This window comes from Humulus lupulus, chromosome 8, assembly GCF_963169125.1.
Source record: "Humulus lupulus chromosome 8, drHumLupu1.1, whole genome shotgun sequence".
NCBI classification, from domain to species: Eukaryota; Viridiplantae; Streptophyta; class Magnoliopsida; order Rosales; family Cannabaceae; genus Humulus; species Humulus lupulus.
This window is the reverse complement of record NC_084800.1, coordinates 132215492-132235134: the sequence shown is the minus strand read 5'-3', so window position 1 is coordinate 132235134 and position 19643 is coordinate 132215492. Positions and strand designations below refer to the sequence as shown.

At 36.5% G+C, this 19643-nt stretch overlaps 1 long non-coding RNA gene across 1 annotated transcript; it reads left to right on the top strand.

Moving 5' to 3' along the window:
* Positions 1–1596: 1596 nt before the first annotated feature.
* On the top strand, positions 1597–7521 carry LOC133794201 (uncharacterized). The gene is made up of 2 exons (XR_009875137.1): positions 1597–1892; positions 7261–7521. It is a non-coding gene; the product is annotated as an uncharacterized LOC133794201 (long non-coding RNA).
* The last annotated feature ends 12122 nt before the right edge of the window (positions 7522–19643 follow it).

The window sequence follows — 19643 nt, the reverse complement described above, 5'->3', positions numbered from 1 at the left end:
AACCTAAGTTAGGCTTCTTTCATTTCCATAACTCGTATGAAGACACATTATTCTTTTCAAATGAAGTCGATTCAATATATGACACGCAACAAGAAAAATTTTACCCCACAAATTATGGGATAATTTGCATGTAAAAGCATAACAATAATCATCTCAAGATGTCGTCTCCTTTCGCTTTATAGATCTTAAAACAACTTTAAATGTCGTCTCCTAAACTTAATAAGTAAATACACATATGTAAACCTAGAGCAAGCATCTATAAAAGTCAAGAAGTATTTATGTCCACCTTTAGTAAGTATGATATTTGATTCACATAAATCATGTCAAATTGATAACTCTGTGATATAGAGTTATTTACTTTACTTTTCAACTTGATTTTATATAAAAAAGAGTGATGAATTGAGTATTTAGTAGTTGAATTTTTAGTTAATTTCATATTTTTGTCTTGTGAAGTCTAACTTTAGAGTTAAATGATGTATGTAGCTATTTTGGAATTAAATAATTAATTTGCTTTTATTTTCTGTGAAAAATGAGCTTAAGCTAGCAATTAAAGCAAATGGAATTAAAAAATTGCAATAAGAAGTTTGGAAAAGCTTAAATATGCAAATTTGCTAAAAACACATGCTGCAGTATTCTGGAGCTGGAGCTGCGTGGACTATTATAATCCAGCTAGAAAAAGTCACTTTAATTTGACTTTGAAAATTGGAGTGGGCAGAGAAAAATGCCACCTAGACAAACTTTTGGCAGAAAAAAGTGGTGGACCAAAAAGGAGTAGGCCAAAAAGAGAAAGAATGAGAATGAGCATTCTAATTTGGGAAAGGAATTTTACCCTAGCTCATTTAAAAGAAAGGCAGCCACCATTTTAGAAGGAGACCCATCATCCTAGAGCTGAAACTAGAGAGAGAAATACCCAAAAAGAAAATGAAGAAGAAGAAAAGGAAGGAGTACACAAGAGATAAGGCAAATGAGGACCCATCTACATAGTTCATTTTTTATCTTTTACTTTTTCTATTTTTTTATTTCTTTATTTTGTTTTTCATATACTCGTGGATAGATTTAATTTGCCATTTTTGTGTTTTGAGCATGAACTAATTTCCTTGTAGATATAATATTAATGGATCCTAGATTATGATTTTTAATTAATGTTGTATGGATATTTTTGGCATTTAAAGTTTTTGTTCATTCAATGTGTTAAATGTTAATTACCTCCTTTTTCTTGATCACAAATTGTAGGTTGCTTAGCTAATCTTGATTTTGGAAAAAATAAGATTAGTGAAAATACTTGAATGATGCATGATTATCACCTTGGCTAAGTCTAATTTGTAGATGGTATAGGGATGTACAATTTACCTTGTATGACCCATTGGATATTTGGAACTTAATTAGTGTTCTTCATTTTAGATTTACATAAGAATATGTCTAATTTAGTTTAAAGAACCCATACCATATAGGTTTGGAAGAATCATATGTTGTTGATTTCTAAATTTTTGGTTGACAAAATTTAATTGTTAACACAATCCTGCCAAAAAAACCTTTGGTAGGGTTGTGATCACATTTCGGTATTAATTCAGATCCTTTTCCACACAATCTTGGTGGTTACGATCATTAATTGCTCCTGAATCTCCTCATTACTCTGCAATTTAGAGTACCAATTTGCATTTAATTTGATGTGCCATTTCTTTTAGGATTTGATCGTTTTTGTTTTGTCTCTCTCTCTCTCTCTCTTCGCTTTGCTCTGATTATCCATCTTTTGTGATGATGTTTTGTCGTCATTTACAATCCTCAAAGCTTCCGATGATGATTAAGCCTAATGTTAGGCCAAAAGTTTGGAGGAGTAATCATGTTGTCCTATCATTGAGATTTTATATCTCGATCTTTCATTCAAGCTTAAGGTATGTGATCCTCCCCTATTTATGTTTTTACTTGGTATATTTGCGGTCATTGTTTTCCAATCTCTACCCTAAGATTAGAAAAATCATAAACCTTTCTGTCAAAGCTTCGAACCTAGAGGAAGTTATGCAAACAATGCCCCAATCTCTCTCTCTAACCCAAGAGGAAAATGTTGTTCATACACTAGTTGAATCTTTAGGAGGTGCTAGTTCACATGATGTTTCATTTTGTCTGGCCTTTAGGATTTTTACGGTTAAGCAAAGTAAGAAGGAAATCATGAAAAAAAAAAACCTTGATAGAATTTTGGCTAACCCGCTTGCCAGCAACCATATCTGATCATTCCTCTACTCTATTTCTTGCTCAATATGGTTGTGAGGGTGATAGGAAACATGTATTAGATGGTCAGCCTTGGCATTTTGATCAGAGTCTAGTGATATTTGGGGTTCCTGATGGTATGCCAAATCTTGAACCATCTGTTCTACATTTTGTCATGTTATGGACCTAGATAAATTCTATCCCCTTTGGTAAGAACACACCAGAATTACAAAAGTTGATTGGTAACACAGTGGGAGACTTAATAGATGTTGACTCTAGCTCATACTTTGAGTATTTAGGTCCCTTTCTTATACTAAGAGCCCTTTTGGATGTCAATAAGCATGTTAGAACGTGTATCTTTGTCTCTTTTTCTGGGTTCCAGGTCCCAAAAAGGTTAGACTTTAAGTATGAACAGCTCCCTAATTTCTGTTATTATTATGGCAAACTGGATCATACCTATTCATCTTTTGTCATGTATCTTGAGAAATATGATGAGTACCTAGTGAGTCCATCCCTCCTTTACAAATCCACACTAAGAGTTTCTACAAAATATGTGATCAAACAGCTCCCTTTTAGTTTACCCCCCACCATCTCGATACAAGAAATCTCTAGCCATTCTAGTTCTTCCTTTGGTTTAGGAGGTTCCCCTGTCAATCAAAATGTTGTCCTCCCATACATGACTACCCACCCAACTGACCAACCTACGTCTCCAACACCCTCATCACCATACATCATCAAGCCTGTTAATACTTATGCCCCCCCCCCCCCCCCCCCCCCCTCCTCATTATGATTCCTTTTCCCATTATTTTGAATACCACCCAAGTGAATTCTCCAGCTTCTGGTTCAGGCTCCTCTGCCATGACCACTGATATGTTTGCTTCAACTGTCCTAAGTGCCCCTGTTCCCGCTTATGAAAATGTGCTCATTCCTCCAGCACCAGTGGACGTAGTTGGTAAAGGCTTGGCCTCTACACAAGGTGTTAAGAGGCCTTTGTTAACCAATCCAACAAATGAGGTGGGAGGTACTACTCGATCCATGTTCAAGCGAGCCAAAGCTAGGGGAAGTGAAGACGATGCAGATTCTTCTTTCACCGACACAAAACAGGTGGGTGATGTCATGCACATCCGCCCCAGAAAAAATAGTATTATAAGCTAGAATGATCGGGGTTTGGGGAATCCCCGAGCATTCAGACAGCTACCCCTCCTTGTCAAGCAGCACAAGCCATCTATTTTGTTTATTCCTTAAATTAAGCTAGTTGTTGGTTCTGTAAATAGGTTGAAACTTTTGCTGCATTTTGATAATGGTTTTGAAGTCCCTAGGAGGAACTTAGGAGGTTAGTTTTACTATGGTCTAATGATGTTAAGGTTACTATTTTATCTTACTCTCTTAACCACATAGAATGCTTTGTTTACTATTCTAAAAATATATCCTAGCACTTATCTGGTTTCTATGGTTCTCCTTATGCTAATCACTATTCAATTACTTGGTCTTTGATATCTAAACTTTATGATGTTGGTCCTTTATTACCATGGCTAATTGTTGGTGATTTTAATGCTTATTTATTTTCTGATGACAAATATAGTTGCAATAAACCTTCTCAACAGCTTATGAAAGAGTTTAATGATATTGTTAATAAATTTGAAATGTTTCCTCTTCCTTGCTTAGGGCCTAAACATACTTGGACTAATAATACAACTTTTGAGCGTCTTGATTGGTGCATTATAAATAATTTGTGGCATGATATTTACTATTTTGCTTATTTATTCCACTTAGGTTTCTATGGTTCAGATTATCGTGCTCTTAAACTTGTGTTATCTAATGATAAAATAATGAATAGATGACCCTATAAAAAAAATATTTTAAATATTTTGTTAACTAAGCCCTCTTTCTACCCTTTAGTTAAGAACATTTGTAATCATGATTCTGTTTCGGATAACAAATCCTTATCAAATTTTCATTCAAAACAGAGTGGTTGTGTTAAATCTTTACAAAGTTGGAGTAAAGTTTCTTTTCAGCCTTTTAAAGGACGTATTCTCTAGCTCCAACTCAAGATAACAAATCAGCAAAGTAGCTTTCCTTTTATTAAACATGTCTTAAATGATTTAAAACAAACACAATCTCAACTTGATGCACTTCCATATAAGGAGTTGCATTGGAAACAAAGGTCTAGAGCAAATTGGTTAAATGTTGGTGATAAGAATACTAAGTTTTTTCGTAGAAAAGCCTCCCATATGAAAAAAGTTAATATCATTCGATCCCATACTCTTGATGATGGGTCGGTAGTTTATTCTTTTCCAAATATTAGTAGTACCATAGTTAATTATTTTTCCTCTCTCTTTAGTTCTCAAGGTTCTAGCTATGAGGATACTTCTTTAATTTTGTCTGGCATCACAAAGAGGTTAAATCACTAGCAAGTTAGTGACCTAGATAAAAATTTCACCCCTGAGGAAGCCTAAACAACAACAGTTTTCAACTTTCAGGGGAGAAAGCCACTGGCTTTGATGGATTTAATGCTTATTTTTATCAAAAAAATTAGAGTGTGCTAGGTGCGGATTTAACCACTACTGTTCTAGGGTTTCTAAATAATGGTGTTAATATTTCTGAAATAAATCCACTTTGTTAGTCCTAATTCCTAAAAGATCTAATTCTAACTCCCTTAAGAACTATAGGCTTATTAGTCTTTGTTCTACCCTGTACAAAGTAATTTCTATGATCCCTGTAAATACACTTAAACCCATTTTGTAACGACCCAAAATTACTAATAAGGCTTAAGGGCCTTAATTTGTGTTCCGGGAGGGCACAATTGGAAGTTATGTGAATTAATGGTGAAAATGCATGATTATGTGATATGCATGATCCTATGATTATGTGGATATGTGGAGTGCATGTTTATGAGTATTAGATAAGCATGTAGGCCCTGTTTAGTCAGTAAGGGCATAATTGTAATTTTTTCTCGTTAGGGCATACATGTGATTATTTGTGGTAACTGTTGAGACCACATTATTATGTGGATATATACTTGTAGCCTTCGGCAGGAGGCGATCCTAGGGAGCAAGTAGCGGGAAAGTCACAACGGGGCCCGGTACCTGACTTGGGGCGAGTCAAGGAGTATTTTGGGTAGTGGACATTTATTTGGGTTATTGAGTTGTGAAAATAAATAATTGGAGATATATTTGATGTAACGACCCAAAATCACTAATATGGCTTAAGGGTCTTGATTAGTGCGCCAGGAGGGCATAATTGGTTTATGTGTGAATTTATTGATTTAATGCATGATTACTTGATAAGCATGCTTGTATGATTATATGTATATAAATGTGGTTAAATGTTATACTTGTGAGAACCACATTATTATGTGGGTAAATCTGCAGCGGGCGACTTGAGGCGAACCTAGGGAGCTAGATAGCGGGAAAGTCACAACGGGGCCTAATGTTTGACTTTGGGCAAGTCAAGGGGTATTTTAGATATCGGGTGGGTATTTAGATTACCGGGTTATGAAAAAAATAATTAGAGATATATTTGAGGTTAGGAAGTTTAGGTGGGAATATTGGGGAATTTTACCATTTTGCCCTCAGGGACGTTTCTGGTATCCCGAGCCTTGGGATTAACTTGATTGCTTAAGTATAGACTTAAGAAGATTTTAGAAAACTGTGGAATATAGCAAACCGACCCTCTCCTCCTTTCTCTCTTTCTCTCCCAAAGAAAAACACAGAAACTTAGGGGTCTTGGCTGGGATTCTAAGAATTGAAACTAGAGTTTAGAGGATTAACTCAAGGATTATCAAAGGAACTTAATCAAGGTTGAGGTAAGCATTGAATTCCATTTTCTGTGGTTGAAATTCTATGTTTTTGAGTATGTTCTGAGAGGTTTTGGGTTTCTGGATTTGAAGATTAAATTGAGGCTGGAACCTTGGAAGTTAGGCCAGAAAACTCTTGGAGGATTGGTTTTGTAGCTGACGTAAGCTCTAATTTAAGGCTTAAAGGTTGAGTTATAGTGTTTCCATGGCTGGGTTTTGAGTTCTTGAGTTAGAAAGTTTCAGTGCTTGAAGTGGGTTTTTGATGGGTTTCTAGTCTAGGTTTCAACTAGGTTGTGTGATTGGAATCTTGTGGGAAGTTTTTGGATAATTGAGTTGTGGAATTTGGGTAGTTTTGAGTAAGTTTGCATGAGGTTTGAGAGTCAAAAATGGAGGTTTTTCTGGGTTCGAAGGGGTCGGGCCGCGGCATAGTTCTTGGTGAGTCGCGGCCCTTCGAAGCTGATGGGTGCTGAGGAAGGAGGGCGGGTCGCGGCATGGTCTAAGTAGGGCCGTGGCCCTTACCTGTTTTTGGGCATTGGGAGGCCTCTGGTTGGGGCCATGCCGTGGCATGGGTGGCTAATGTCGTGGCCCTTAAGGGATTTTGAGATTCTAGGCTTGGGAATTTAACCTAGGGTGCTCGGGAATGAATCTTTTACCATGTTTGGTGAAGTTCAATGTTCCAGAGACTAGAACTTTGTCTAGAAGCTCATTTAAGATTGTTGATGGTGTCCTTTATCTTGGTTGTGACTAGGTGCTAAGCTAGGGCTTGGGGATCGGATCGCGCTCAAGGAGCATCGCTCGTAACTAGTTCACTTGGAAGCCAAAGGTAAGAAAACTACACTTGGTTGTGTATTTGTAATGGGACTAAGGGTTCCCTAATATGTATGCTTTGAAAATGATGGTATTATGCCATGTAAATAGTAAACCAACAGCCTAAGAGTGCCAAAGGTTACACTTGCGCACAGGGCGCGGCTCGGCCACTGGTAGCCGAGGACAGCTTATTATGCACTGAGCTCGGTTTAAGCGGACCGGAGTCAGTGGGGTAAACAGAGGGTGCAGCCTAAGTTGTCGGCCCTAGTTATTATGTGGTTTGACTGTTATTAATGATTGGTTGCGTCTTTGATTCTGATTACATGCTATGTGATTAATGTGGAATGTTAAGTGGTTGATCATGCTTAAAGAATTATACTCTTGTTATGATTGTTGAGATGTATATTATGTTTTCTTGTTGGGCCTTGGCTCATGGGTGCTACGTGGTGTAGGTAAAGGCAAGGGCAAACTTGATCAACCCTGACTTGGAGAGCTCTATGAGCAGAATGTACATGACCAGCTGCTCAGCCGCCACGGTTGTGAGGATAACAGGAACAGAAAATCTATAACTGTCTGTTTTGCCTTAGAGTGGCTGACAGTAGTCTGTATTGTGGAAATTTTGTAAACTAACTTTTAAATACTATCCCTTTTTGGGATCCCATATGTAAATTTGTTTGAAATTATATGAAATGTATCTTTTGAGACCAAAACCATTTTAGCCTTAGCACATTTATGGTTTAGTGACACGTTTTGACTAAATGACTTGATTAGCAAGTCCTGCACCTTTATAAGTACACAATGTAGCGGTCCTGGCTATCCAGGGCATTACATTTGAGGTTAGGAAGCCTAGGTGGGAATACTGGGGAATTTTACCATTTTGCCCTCGGGGACGTTTTCGGTACCCCGAGCCTTGGGATTGACTTAATCAGTTAAGGATACATTAAACAAACTCAGAAAGTGGTAGAACAAGGCCAAACCGGCCTTATTTCCCTCTCTCTCTCTTTCTCTCTCAAGGGAACCACGGAAACAAGGAAGAATTTGGCTGGAAACTCAGGAAAATTGAGTTGAAGCTTTGGAATTAGCTCAGGGTTAGATAGAGGATATAATCAAGGGTTGAGGTAAGTGTTGAGTTACATCTTTGGTTGTTAAATTCTGTATAGATACCTGGATTCTAAGAGTTCTTGGGTTTAAATTTAAGGTTGAATTGAGGCTAAAGACTTGGGAGTTAGCTCAGCTATTTCTTGGAGGATTGGTTCTTCAGTGAAGGTAACCTTCAATTTATGGTTTAGTGTTTGAATTCTGGGTTTTTCTAATTGGCTTTTGTGTTCTTGAGCTTGTGGGTTTCAGAGATTAAAATGTTATTTTGATGAGTTTCTAGGCTAGGTTTCTGTTGGGTTATGTTGTTGAAAGCATGTTAGAAAATTTGTGATAATTGGGTTGTATCATTAGGATGGTTTTGGGTGGATTTAAGTGAGGTTTGAGAGTTAAAAATGGTAGATTGTCTGGGTTCGAAGGGGTCGGGCCGCAGCTCAGTTCTTGGTGTGTCGCGGCCCTTCGAAGCAGATTGGTGCTGGGGAAGAAGGGCGGGCTGCGACATGGGGAGTGCTGAGCCGCGACCCGTGTCTGTTTTTGGGCGAGGCTGGGCATCTGGTTGGGGGCAAGCCATGGCATAAGGAGCTTGGGTCGCGGCCCTTAGGGCATTCTTGGCCTTTTGGAGTTTTTAAGCGCGGGAACCTAACCTAGGGTGCTCGGGATCGATCCCACTACTGTGTTTGGTGGAATTCGATGTCCCGAAGGTTAGAACTCTATCCGAAAACCTTTATAAAATTATTGATGGAATCCTTTATCATGGTTCTGACTAGGTGTACGCTTGGGCTAGAGGCAGGATCGTGCTCGGGGGTCGTCTTTCCTAATCAAAGCACTTGGAATTAAAGGTCTGCACCCATTTATGTGGATAGGATGGGACTAAGTGTTCCCTATATTTGTATGCACTGTTATATGATTGTGATAAACTATGTGAATAAGTTGGGACTAAGAGCTCCCTATAACTATATGAATATCATTGGTGGTATTATGCCATGGGGAGTGTGATAAACGGCCTAAGAGTGCCAGAATCAATACTTGCGCACAGGGCGCGGATCAGCCACTGGTAGCTGAGGACAGCTTAATAATCACTGAGCTTGGTTTAAGCGAGCCGGAGTCAGTGGGGTGAACACTGGGCTTGGCCTAAGCGAGCCAAAGACAGTGGATTAAATAGAGGGCGCGGCCTACGAGCGTCGACCTTAGTTGTTGCTTGACATGTATACTATTGTTAAATTGATGTATATGATATGCTGAATATCTGGAAACTAGATCATTGGTTATTGACTGATGTCCTGGATTGAATGAATGCTACGGCTTGCTGGGTAATTGATTAATGTCTTGTAAATCATTTGGTTATGCTCTATGAACTACTTGGTTATTGATATTGATTGTACTATGATATTATGTTTTCTTGCTGAGCCTTGGCTCACGGGTGCTACGTGGTGCAAGTAAAGGCAAGGGTGGGATGGTTTGACCATGGGTTGGAGAGCTCTGGGGTGAGGTGTACATTGTCAGCTGCTCGGCCGCCACGGTCGAGGGTTTGTACAGGGACGGAGACCTAAAATATGTATTTTTCCATTAGAGTGACTATGATTGTTTATAACATTTGGAAATCCTGTAAATGTGTCATTTAAACCCTGATTTGGGATCCCATATATCAAACATTTGTTTTAATGAAAATTATTCGTTTATAACAAAAAAAAATTTAAACCTAACATTTTTATGTCTTTAGACTCACATTTTTATTTAAATGGCTTGGTTAGCAAGTCTCGCACTATTTTAAACACACAATGTAATGGTCTCGGTTATCCAGGGCGTTACACATTTTGTGTGAAGTTATTTCTGATTTTCAAAGCGCTTTCCTCTCTAATAGGATTATCTTTGAAATGTTCTAATTGTACATGAGCTTTTACATGCAATAAATCATAGGAAAATGGGAAAATCTGTTTGGGCTGCTCTCAAGCTAGACATGGTCAAGGCCTTTGATAGGGTATAGTGGGTCTTTTGGAAGCAGTCGTGAATGTTTTTAACTTTCCCCAAAAGTTTATTTCTTCAATCATATACTGGTTATCCTCTATTTCTATTAAATTTAGCTTTAATGGACACATTTTTGGTAATATCATCCCCTCTAGAGGTATTAGACAGGGAGATCCCCTCTCCCCATACCTTTTCTTGCTTTGCTCAGAAGACTTATCTTCCATTTGCGTATTAAGGAAAGGGTGGGCCTTTTAAAAGGTATTAAAATTTCTAGGAATGCACCAGTAATATCACATCTTTTGTTTGCAGATGATAGCATTTTGTTTTCACATGTTGACCCAGTCACTTCTATGGCTATTAAGGATGCACTTCATATTTATAATAGGGCCTTGGGTCAAGCTGTAAATTTTTCTAGGCCTTCTATTTTGTTTTCACCAAATACTAATAATCATGAGTCTAAATCCTTCCTTCAAATCCTTGGTTTAGATAATAAGCCCTTTATAAGTAAATATTTAGGGCGTCCTCAATGTTTTGGTAGATCTAAGAAAACTTCTTTTGAGTATATTGTAGATAAAGTTAAGTCTATTTTGCTTAATTGGAAAAATAATTGCTTTTCTAAGGCTGGTAATGAAGTTCTTTTGAAATCAGTTATTCAAGCTATACCTACTTATGTGATGTCTTGTTTTAAGTTACCAAATTTCATTTGTAAAAAAATAGAATCCTTTATGGCTAAATTTTGGTGGAGTTCCTCGGGTCACAACTCTGGTAGTCAATGGAAAAAATGCTCCATGCTTTGCACCTCCAACTTTTTTAGTGGGTTAGGGTTTAGGTCCTTAGTTGATTTCAATCAGGTTTTGCTTGCGAAACAAGCTTGGTGTATCCTTAAAACACTTGATTCTGTTTTATTTAAGCTACTTCAAGCTAGGTACTTCAATAATTCACCATTTCTTGAGGCAAAAAAAAAAGCATTCTTCTCTTATACCTGACAAAGCATTTTATGGGGAAGAGATCTATTAAAAAAAGGATTGATATAGAAGAATGGTAATGGTAACTCAGTCAAGGTTCTTGGAGACTACTGGACTCCTAACTTTAGGATGCTAATTTCTAATCCTAACATAAATTTGTCCTCAGTTATTGTTTCCTCTTGTGTTTCCCCTTCGTGGTCCTTGGATTATGATAAGCTTAGTATCCACTTTCCTCAGGATGTTGTTAATTCCATATCAGCCATTCATCTCACTTCTTTTAATAAGGCTGATAGTTTAATTTGGAGTCTTACCTCTTCTGGTTACTTTTCTGTTAAAATTGCATATCAACTTGCATAGTCTTCTAATTCTAATCCTTCTTCATCAAATCCTTCCCAAATTAAGAAGTGGTGATCAAAATTTTGGCATTCTAAATTACCACCAAATATTAAACATTTTGTTTTGATAACATATCATCACCTACTTCCATCTTCTTTAAACTTGTCATATAAAATTATCATTCGTACTCCTTACTATTTTTATTGTAGAAATCAGGAAGATTCGATTTCACATGCCCTTTTGTATTGTTCCAGAGCTTGGAAAATTTGAAAAATTTTAGAATTTGCTAATTTATTGTATTCGTGTCAAGGAATGGATATTGCTAATTTACTAATATATGCTTTTAATTCTATGCCTTTTGAACAATATGAATATTTCCTTAGTGTTTTATGGGCCTCCTGGAACAATCGAAATCTATTACTGCATGGTAAAACTCATATTCCTTTTAAAAATGTTGCTGCTTGGTCTGTGTCTTTTGTGCAGGAATACAAAGTTGTTCAGAAAATCAATATCAAGAAATCCTTGGATAAAATATTGAGAGAAGGTATTGCATGGATTCCCCCTCCAAGAGGTGCACTTAAACATAATGTAGATGCTGCAGTTGACAGCAATAATAATAAGATTAGTTTTGGGACTTTGGTCATAAATGATAAAGGTGATGTCATGGCTAGCTTCTCTTGTTTGAAAATAGGTTGCTTCAACTCATATTTGATGGAAAGACAAGCCTTGTTACAAGCCCTTCGATGGTAAAAAAAAATGATATCCATGCTAATTGATATGGTGGAGGTCAACTCTAGAACAATTGTTAACAGAATTTTTATCTTGCGATGTTGACCTATCACATGTATTTGATGTAAGTAAGAAGATTATTAGCTCCCTATCTTCCTTCCTTTCAATTTTCCTTTCTTATGTACCAAGAAAAGCTAGTGTCTTAGCTCATAAAATTGCTAGAAAGGCCTTAGAGCTAGATGGAGAGCTTGTTTGGAATGGACACATACCTTCCAAACTTCAAATTATGTAACCTGGTTTTATTGCTATTAATGAAGTTACATAATTTTCAAAAAAAAAATTTAATGCATTCCTCTATGACATTATATTAAATTTACATTCTTGGATGATTTAATATTGCTCACTTTTATTCTTTATTTTATTTACTTTCTTTTTTAGTTTTTAGTTTAAATCAAATCATCACCCACTTGCTTTACCCAAATTGTTAAGTGTTGATTTTACCCAATTTGTTACTAATTCAATCCATGTGGAGACAATACTCACTTATCACTTTATTACTTGTTATGTGACTATGTATAGTTGCATATAATTAATTTTACAACACAAATCAAACAAGTTTGGAATTCTATTAACACTAGTTTCTTGAACATTTTATATTTAACACGTAATTCACATTTAGTATGCTCATTATCATCACAATTAATTAATCCACATTTTATAAAAAAAAATTATTAAGTTATAACCTATATGAGTAAGTCTATTATGTCACAAAATAATAGAAGTAGAATTAATCACATTACAAGAACTTGATACCACATTATTATTGTCATTATCAAGAGTACAAAGTTTGATCACCCCATCACATGAATAACCTTTTTCCCACAAAAGTGTCAATTTTGTCAAATTGAGTTCACCGTATTTAAACTCCATTTCTGATACATGGTTTACTCAATAGACTTCCACTTACTAAGTTCCTAGTCATATCAGGAATATAGAAAATATTAGTTAGGGTCACTTTCTTTCCATTAGTGAAACACAAATCAATGCAGTCTTTTACAATACGTTCAACATGAGGAGTTCTAAGTAAACTCTCTATTATACTCTATTTTACACTCTCTTTCATCCACGCATGACATGTGGATATTATTCAATTTTTTATATTTTAATATTTTTTTCAAATTATTAGTAGAATCCACGTGTAATTCATTGATTAAAGAGAGTGATATAGAGTGTATTTAGCATTTCTCCATTCAACATTGACTGGATTAATATTAATTAGGGTTCTAATGCAATCCTCATTAATTACATTAATTTAATTAAGGTTACAAACATCTCATCATCAATCAAAGTAACCCACTTTAATTTAACTAAGAGTGTAATGATCTCAATATCAATTGTCTTAACCCTAATCTTATTTTGATTCATTTTACGATTACTGTATTTCACACATTGGTCAATAATTTTATGAACAAAACAAGTATTACAATAACCCTTGAATTTTTTTATTAACATTCTCATTAGGGGTGCACATCTGGACCTGGAAAACCTGAAGAACCCGCATGTTCGGGTCGGATCGGGCTCAACCCGACTAAGGTATCGGGTCGGGTTTGGGTTACTAGTACACATGCTTTCTGAACCCGACCAATTATTATTATTTTTTTCAGTTTTTTTATATTTTACTTTTAGATTAAAAAATAAATGAAAAAAAACCCTAAAATTTTAAATGAATCCTTAAGTCTATTCCCTAAAATCAATCCCCCCACGGCCCGACCCCCCCCCCCCCCGAGACCTCTTCCTTTACTTATTCCTCTCTCCCTCTCTCTGTTCTGACATGACTCCTCTAACGGCTCTCTCCCTCATAGGCGCCACCCACCCAGCCACCATTCTCTGGCGGCTCTCTCTCTCTTCTTTGAGACCGAGGCACACCCACCACTGCCACCACAACCCTGACTCTCCCTCCTCAACATCCTACTCGCTCCCTTATCAATGGCTCTGCGTCGAAGGCAGCGATAACATCTCCAGCGAATGGGTGTCAGGCACTACTCGGGTCGGTTGGCTTCGGTAAGGGCAGGCAAAGACAAAAAAAACAAGGTAATTTTTTTTAGTTTTATTTAAAATTTAAAATTTAAATATATTTATATTATATTATATATAAATATAATAAATAGTGATTGTAATGCCCCAAAATCCCTAATGCAGTTTAATGGCTGGATTAGTAGGCCGAGAGGGCCATAACTCTTTAATTATGCCATTAAATGAATATATGCATGTTTATGTGAATTATATTATAATATGATGTTATATGCATGCATGTGGGTCCACATTTGAATATTATGATGTTTTGATAATTTGGCCCATTGAGGGCAAATTTGTGTATTTGGGTGCATATTGTGATTTGTGAATAAGATCCCATTATTATGGAGATATATTCGAGCTATTCGTCATGAGACGGTCTTATATTATGGATTAGCGGTTTTGTCATAACGGGGTCAATTATTGGGTAATAAGAATGTTTATTTGATGATAAATTGGGAGTTATTGAGATTAGGATGAAATTCTGAAAGTTTTGTCTATAATGTCCCCGGGGGTGTTTTTGGGGTCCCGAGCACTAGGTTTTATTTGAGGTTACTTAAGCTTGAAGTAGCTTGTCAGATAAACGTACGTTAGAAAACGTTTCCTCTCTCCTTCGTTAGCTCATTTTACCGTTTGAAGCGTTTTCGAAGATATCTCGAGTTCTAGGAGTCGAAATCAAGCGAGGATCGAGGCATAGAGATCCAAGGAAAGATTAGAAACTTCTTGACCAAAGTATTTGACGAGAAACAACCTAATCAAAGGTAATCTAAGTTTAAAGTTTTGAGTTTTTAGAGTTTCTAAGCTTAGAATTGGATTTTGTGAATCGTTGAGTTTTTGGTTCGTTTGAGCCTTGGGATTTGATGTTTTTGAACCATTGGGAAGCTTAGGAACTTTGATTTGAAGATTTGGTAATGTTTCGGCATGATTTTGGAGGCTTTGGGATGTTGGAATTGTGTTTGGGGATGGCTCTGGGTTGGGGCCGTGGCCTTGTTCTTGGGCGCTGCGGCCCTTGCTCCTGAAGTGGCTGGGGGCCGCGGCCCAAGGTGCTAGGGCCGCAGCCCTTGAGCAGGGTTGAGCCTGTTTGAGTGTTTTGGCCTCGGGAACATGGTTTTAGGCCTCGGGATCATTCCTACTACCCGGATTAGTGGGGATTGATGTCCCGGAGGCTAGGTCTTGGTTTAGGAACCCTTGATTATCATTTTTATTGATGGTGTCCCATATTTGGTTATGACTAGGTGACCGCTAAAGGACTAAAAGCCAGATCATTCTCAAGGGTCGTTCTTTTATTCATTCTAGCTCGAATCAGAGGTAAGAAAACTGCACCCCATATGTGACATGCATGATTATTCTTGAGGCATGTTGATTGTGTAAATGTGGACATGGATTGATTATCGAATGCTTAACAAATCTTGCTCACTTGTGCATGGTACTGACTAATTAGTCAGATTTGGCAAAAGTGTCAATATCAACTGTGAAGCTAGGACTTATTAGTCAAGTTCGGCAGTGGTACTGGGCACTGGTCACATAGTGCTGACTTATAAGTCAGGACGGCCTTAGCGTGTTCAACGCAAGCCAATAAAGATTAGATCTAATCGACATCTGCATTAAATGACTCAGAAGATCGTTAATGCCGGACCAACCTCAAGTTCGATGAAAATTAAAAGCACTTGTGTGACTTACCCATCAATCACTCATCTGTTAAGTTAGAGACTTACCCAGCAGTCTCTCATCTGTTAAGTTAGTGACTTACCCAGCAATCACTCATCTGTTTAAGCTAGTAACTTACCCAGCAGTCACTCATCTGTTTAAGCTAGTGACTTACCCAGCAGTCACTCATCAGTTTAAGCTAGTGACTTACCCAGCAGTCACTCATCTGTTTAAATTAGTGACTTGCTTGTCAGTCACTCATTATGGTTTACCAGAACCTTAAGTGATATTCACTCATCTGTTTAAGATCTATAAGCTCTGTGTGATTATAATAATAATCATTTGATAATGTTTATATACAATACTGTGTTTTCTTGCTGAGCCTTAGCTCATGGGTGCTATGTGGTGCAGGTAAAGGGAAAGAAAAGCTCACCCAGCCTTGAGTGGAGAGCTTAGGTGGTGATGTGTACATATGCGGCCGCTTGACCACCACGGCCAAGGAGTTCTCAGAGGAACTAGGGGGTTTGCCCTATTTTTGCTGCTTAGGTCAGCAGGGTTGTAAAATTGAAACAGTAGTGACCTTTTTGTGTTATAAACAACTTGTAAATGTTTTGATGAGCTCATGAACAGTTTTAGATACTTAATAAAATATATCATTTCCTTTTTATTGGTTTTTCCACCTTAGCTTGTTAATAACACCTAGAAGCACGTTTTTTTTAACCAAAGGACTCGGGTAGCGAGTCAAATTTTCGGTTCACTGTTCACCGTAACTGTTCTGGGGTAGCCAAGGCGTTACAGTGATTATGATGAACCCGACCCCGCCCGAGACCATATCGGTCGGGTTCAGTTTCATTTCTCCCCCACCCGAACCCAACCATCCCCCATCCAACCTAACCTGAACCGCCAACACCCGATTCAATTTTCGGGCGGGTTCAATATTAACTCTTCCCACCCGAAACCCGAAAAACCCGAACCCGACCAACCCAAATGTTGGTTTTTATTGATCAAATCAGAGATTATGCGCAGCGGAACAACAATCAAATTGTCAGATTAATCCCATAAGATTTCTAGATCTACTTCTTCACACTCATATATATATTGAATCAAGGACAAGAATAGAAACATTATCTCAGGTCCTTCCTTGCTGCTATCTTTTCGTATGGCTGAATCCTTGAGATCTCACACCAAGATCTTCCAAAATGTTCTCAGTCACCCAAAGAACGAGTGTGGGCTCGCTATACAAATAATAGGCAATAACTATTTATCAAATATTCTCAACACATGAGATCTGATAAAGTTTGGACCTAGGTTTTGTGAAGAACAATGACCTTTGTTTTTGTCACTGTTCTCTTTCTCTGAGAGAATCCTAGATATTTTTCTATCCCTGAAAACTTATTTTCTTTGAAAACTGATATCCAATATTTAATAATATCAAATATATTAAAATATTTGTTATTTTAAACAAATTCAAAATAACTGACCAGTTATCAGATTTTTGTTTAAATAATAATATTTAAATCAAATCAAAATATCTCATTATTTATTTAATATTTAAATAACTAAAATTGTGGAATCAAGAGACCAAGTCTCTCTCTTATGCGTGTAGCACAGTGCCTGTGCACTGTGCCACACGTGTACCACATGCATGTGCAGGCATGTGATTTTTCCCAATTTTATTATTATTTAAATACCAAAAATCCCAAAAATAAATTAATTCAAAATTAATTATATTTATGATAAATCAAATAATTAATTAATTCTTAATTAATTAATTACACATAATTAATCAATAATTATGTTTGATACATAGAAAATTATTTTACTTATCACATAAGTCATTTTTGTCCATTTTTGTATTTACCTTTGACAGTGATTGTTTGAGCCATTCTGGGGACCATGGACCTATAACATTAAGCTCCAATAAATTGAAACTAAATAATTAAACTCTTTAATTATAATAGTTAATTTATTAATTCTGATATTACTCTACTATAAATTCAGAATTGCACTCTTTATGTTATAGATATACTTTTACAGAAATCTTTTTCTTAAGTCGTCCATTGATATAACCATCTTACAATAGTTCAACCCTCTAATTAATTAGTTCATAAATTAGAATGGAAGAATTACCATTTAACCTTTCTAATTTACTTGTTATTCCTTAAGTACCATTAATTCACTAGTGAATAATTAATCTATAATCTAATTATAGATTTGAGCTCAAAATCATTCAGTTCCAGAATTAACCCTTAAGGGAACTAATATACGATCCGTTAGGAAAGATTAGATTCCTTATTGTTGATACATGTTCCCAGCCATCCATGATATTAAATCTCCAAAACAAAAGTCATTAGCCTCATTCTTTGAAGAGACCTTAACGAATGAATCAAAAGATTTAATAAACATGAACATGAGTTCATGAACACTCAGGATTAAGGTTGATCTATAAATGATCATCAGTTTTGATATGAATTACAAGTCTTTATTGTTAAATGGTTTTTGGATAAAGACTTTAATTCACATCGGTCCATGTCATATATAATCATATTATATAAAGCACCTTTACCGAGATGTCTTACCACATCAATAATCCGAATCTAGATTATTTGTATCATTATGATACTCAGTAAACCGTACTTACAACTCCAATTAAAGAATTCCATAACTTTAATTTGTTGTTGTTGACTATTTTTATTCATTCATGTGATCTTAATTCTCTCGTACTAATACAAGATCACATCCTCAATAATGAATATGGAATTTTTCTGATATTTACAAAATTATTCAAACAATAATTTAACAATCTAAATATAACAATAAGAATTAAACCATTGTATTTATTTATTCGCAGAAAAAACAAATGTCTTTACATGCTTTTAGGACACACTCCTAACACCAAACCTAACAAACTCGCCTGATGTGTAGCCCTAATTCTCATTAGTACTCTTAATATAAATAATAAACTCTAACTTAACAAAAAAAATGGCAACAAACATTTCACATTTAATTCTTATAATCTACACTAGAATTAGGGAATTTAATGATACTTTTCACCATTGGAATGTAATTTAATTTGTATCTTCATCTTTAATTGATGAAGATCACAGATCCACTTTCACATTTAAGTCACATGCATTTTTATAGAAGTTTCTTTGGTTTTCCATGGTTATGTGATGAAATTCAGTTCTTGAAGCAATGATTTAAATCAATATTGAATCAATCAAGGATTTCCCATGGATTCCCTCAATTATTTGTTTATGTAAAATACAAAAGACAAAGTTTAGGATAGAGATTGTAATTGTTGGAAATTGTTCACATAACATTAAATCAATATTGATTAAAATAATTAATTTAATAATTTAAATCCTAGAAATTAATCAAGAATCATATTTCCAGTATGAAGGTAAATCTTGATAATTAAATAACCATATTCAAAGTGTTATACCCAAAATTCGGCACTTCCACGTGTCGGCCCGCGAAGTGATGATGTGTCGAGAAGCAACATTCACCACCAGCCGTCGTGAGGAGAGGCCCTCGCCACTTCCCCAATGTGTGAGAAGAGGCCGGACTTGCCAGTGCCAGCCTACTTCTCCCAACGCGTGAAGTCAAATGATCCATAGATGGTCATGCCAAAACCAATCGTAAATAGAAAAGGGACCCTGGCCAATCACCCTAGCCAGACACACAAGTCGTACGAACGCGCACCACAAGGATCTGTTAAAGTCAGCATCGGATGTAGCTAATCCCCAAGGCCCCTCGCCAGTCGCCGGTCGTCGAGGCCCCTCACTTCTCACCTATGGCCCTCACCACCCGAGCCACCTTCCGCACCTGAGTGCACCTTCAACACAAAGGTCTGCTAAAGTCACCATCAGACATAGCTAATGTAACATCCCAAATTTGCTAATAAGACATAGTGTCTTGATTAGTGGTCCGGGAGGGTATAATTGGGTTTTTATGTGTTAATATGATTTAATTATAATTATTTATGTGAGTATGTGAATTATATGGGATACATTGTGACATGA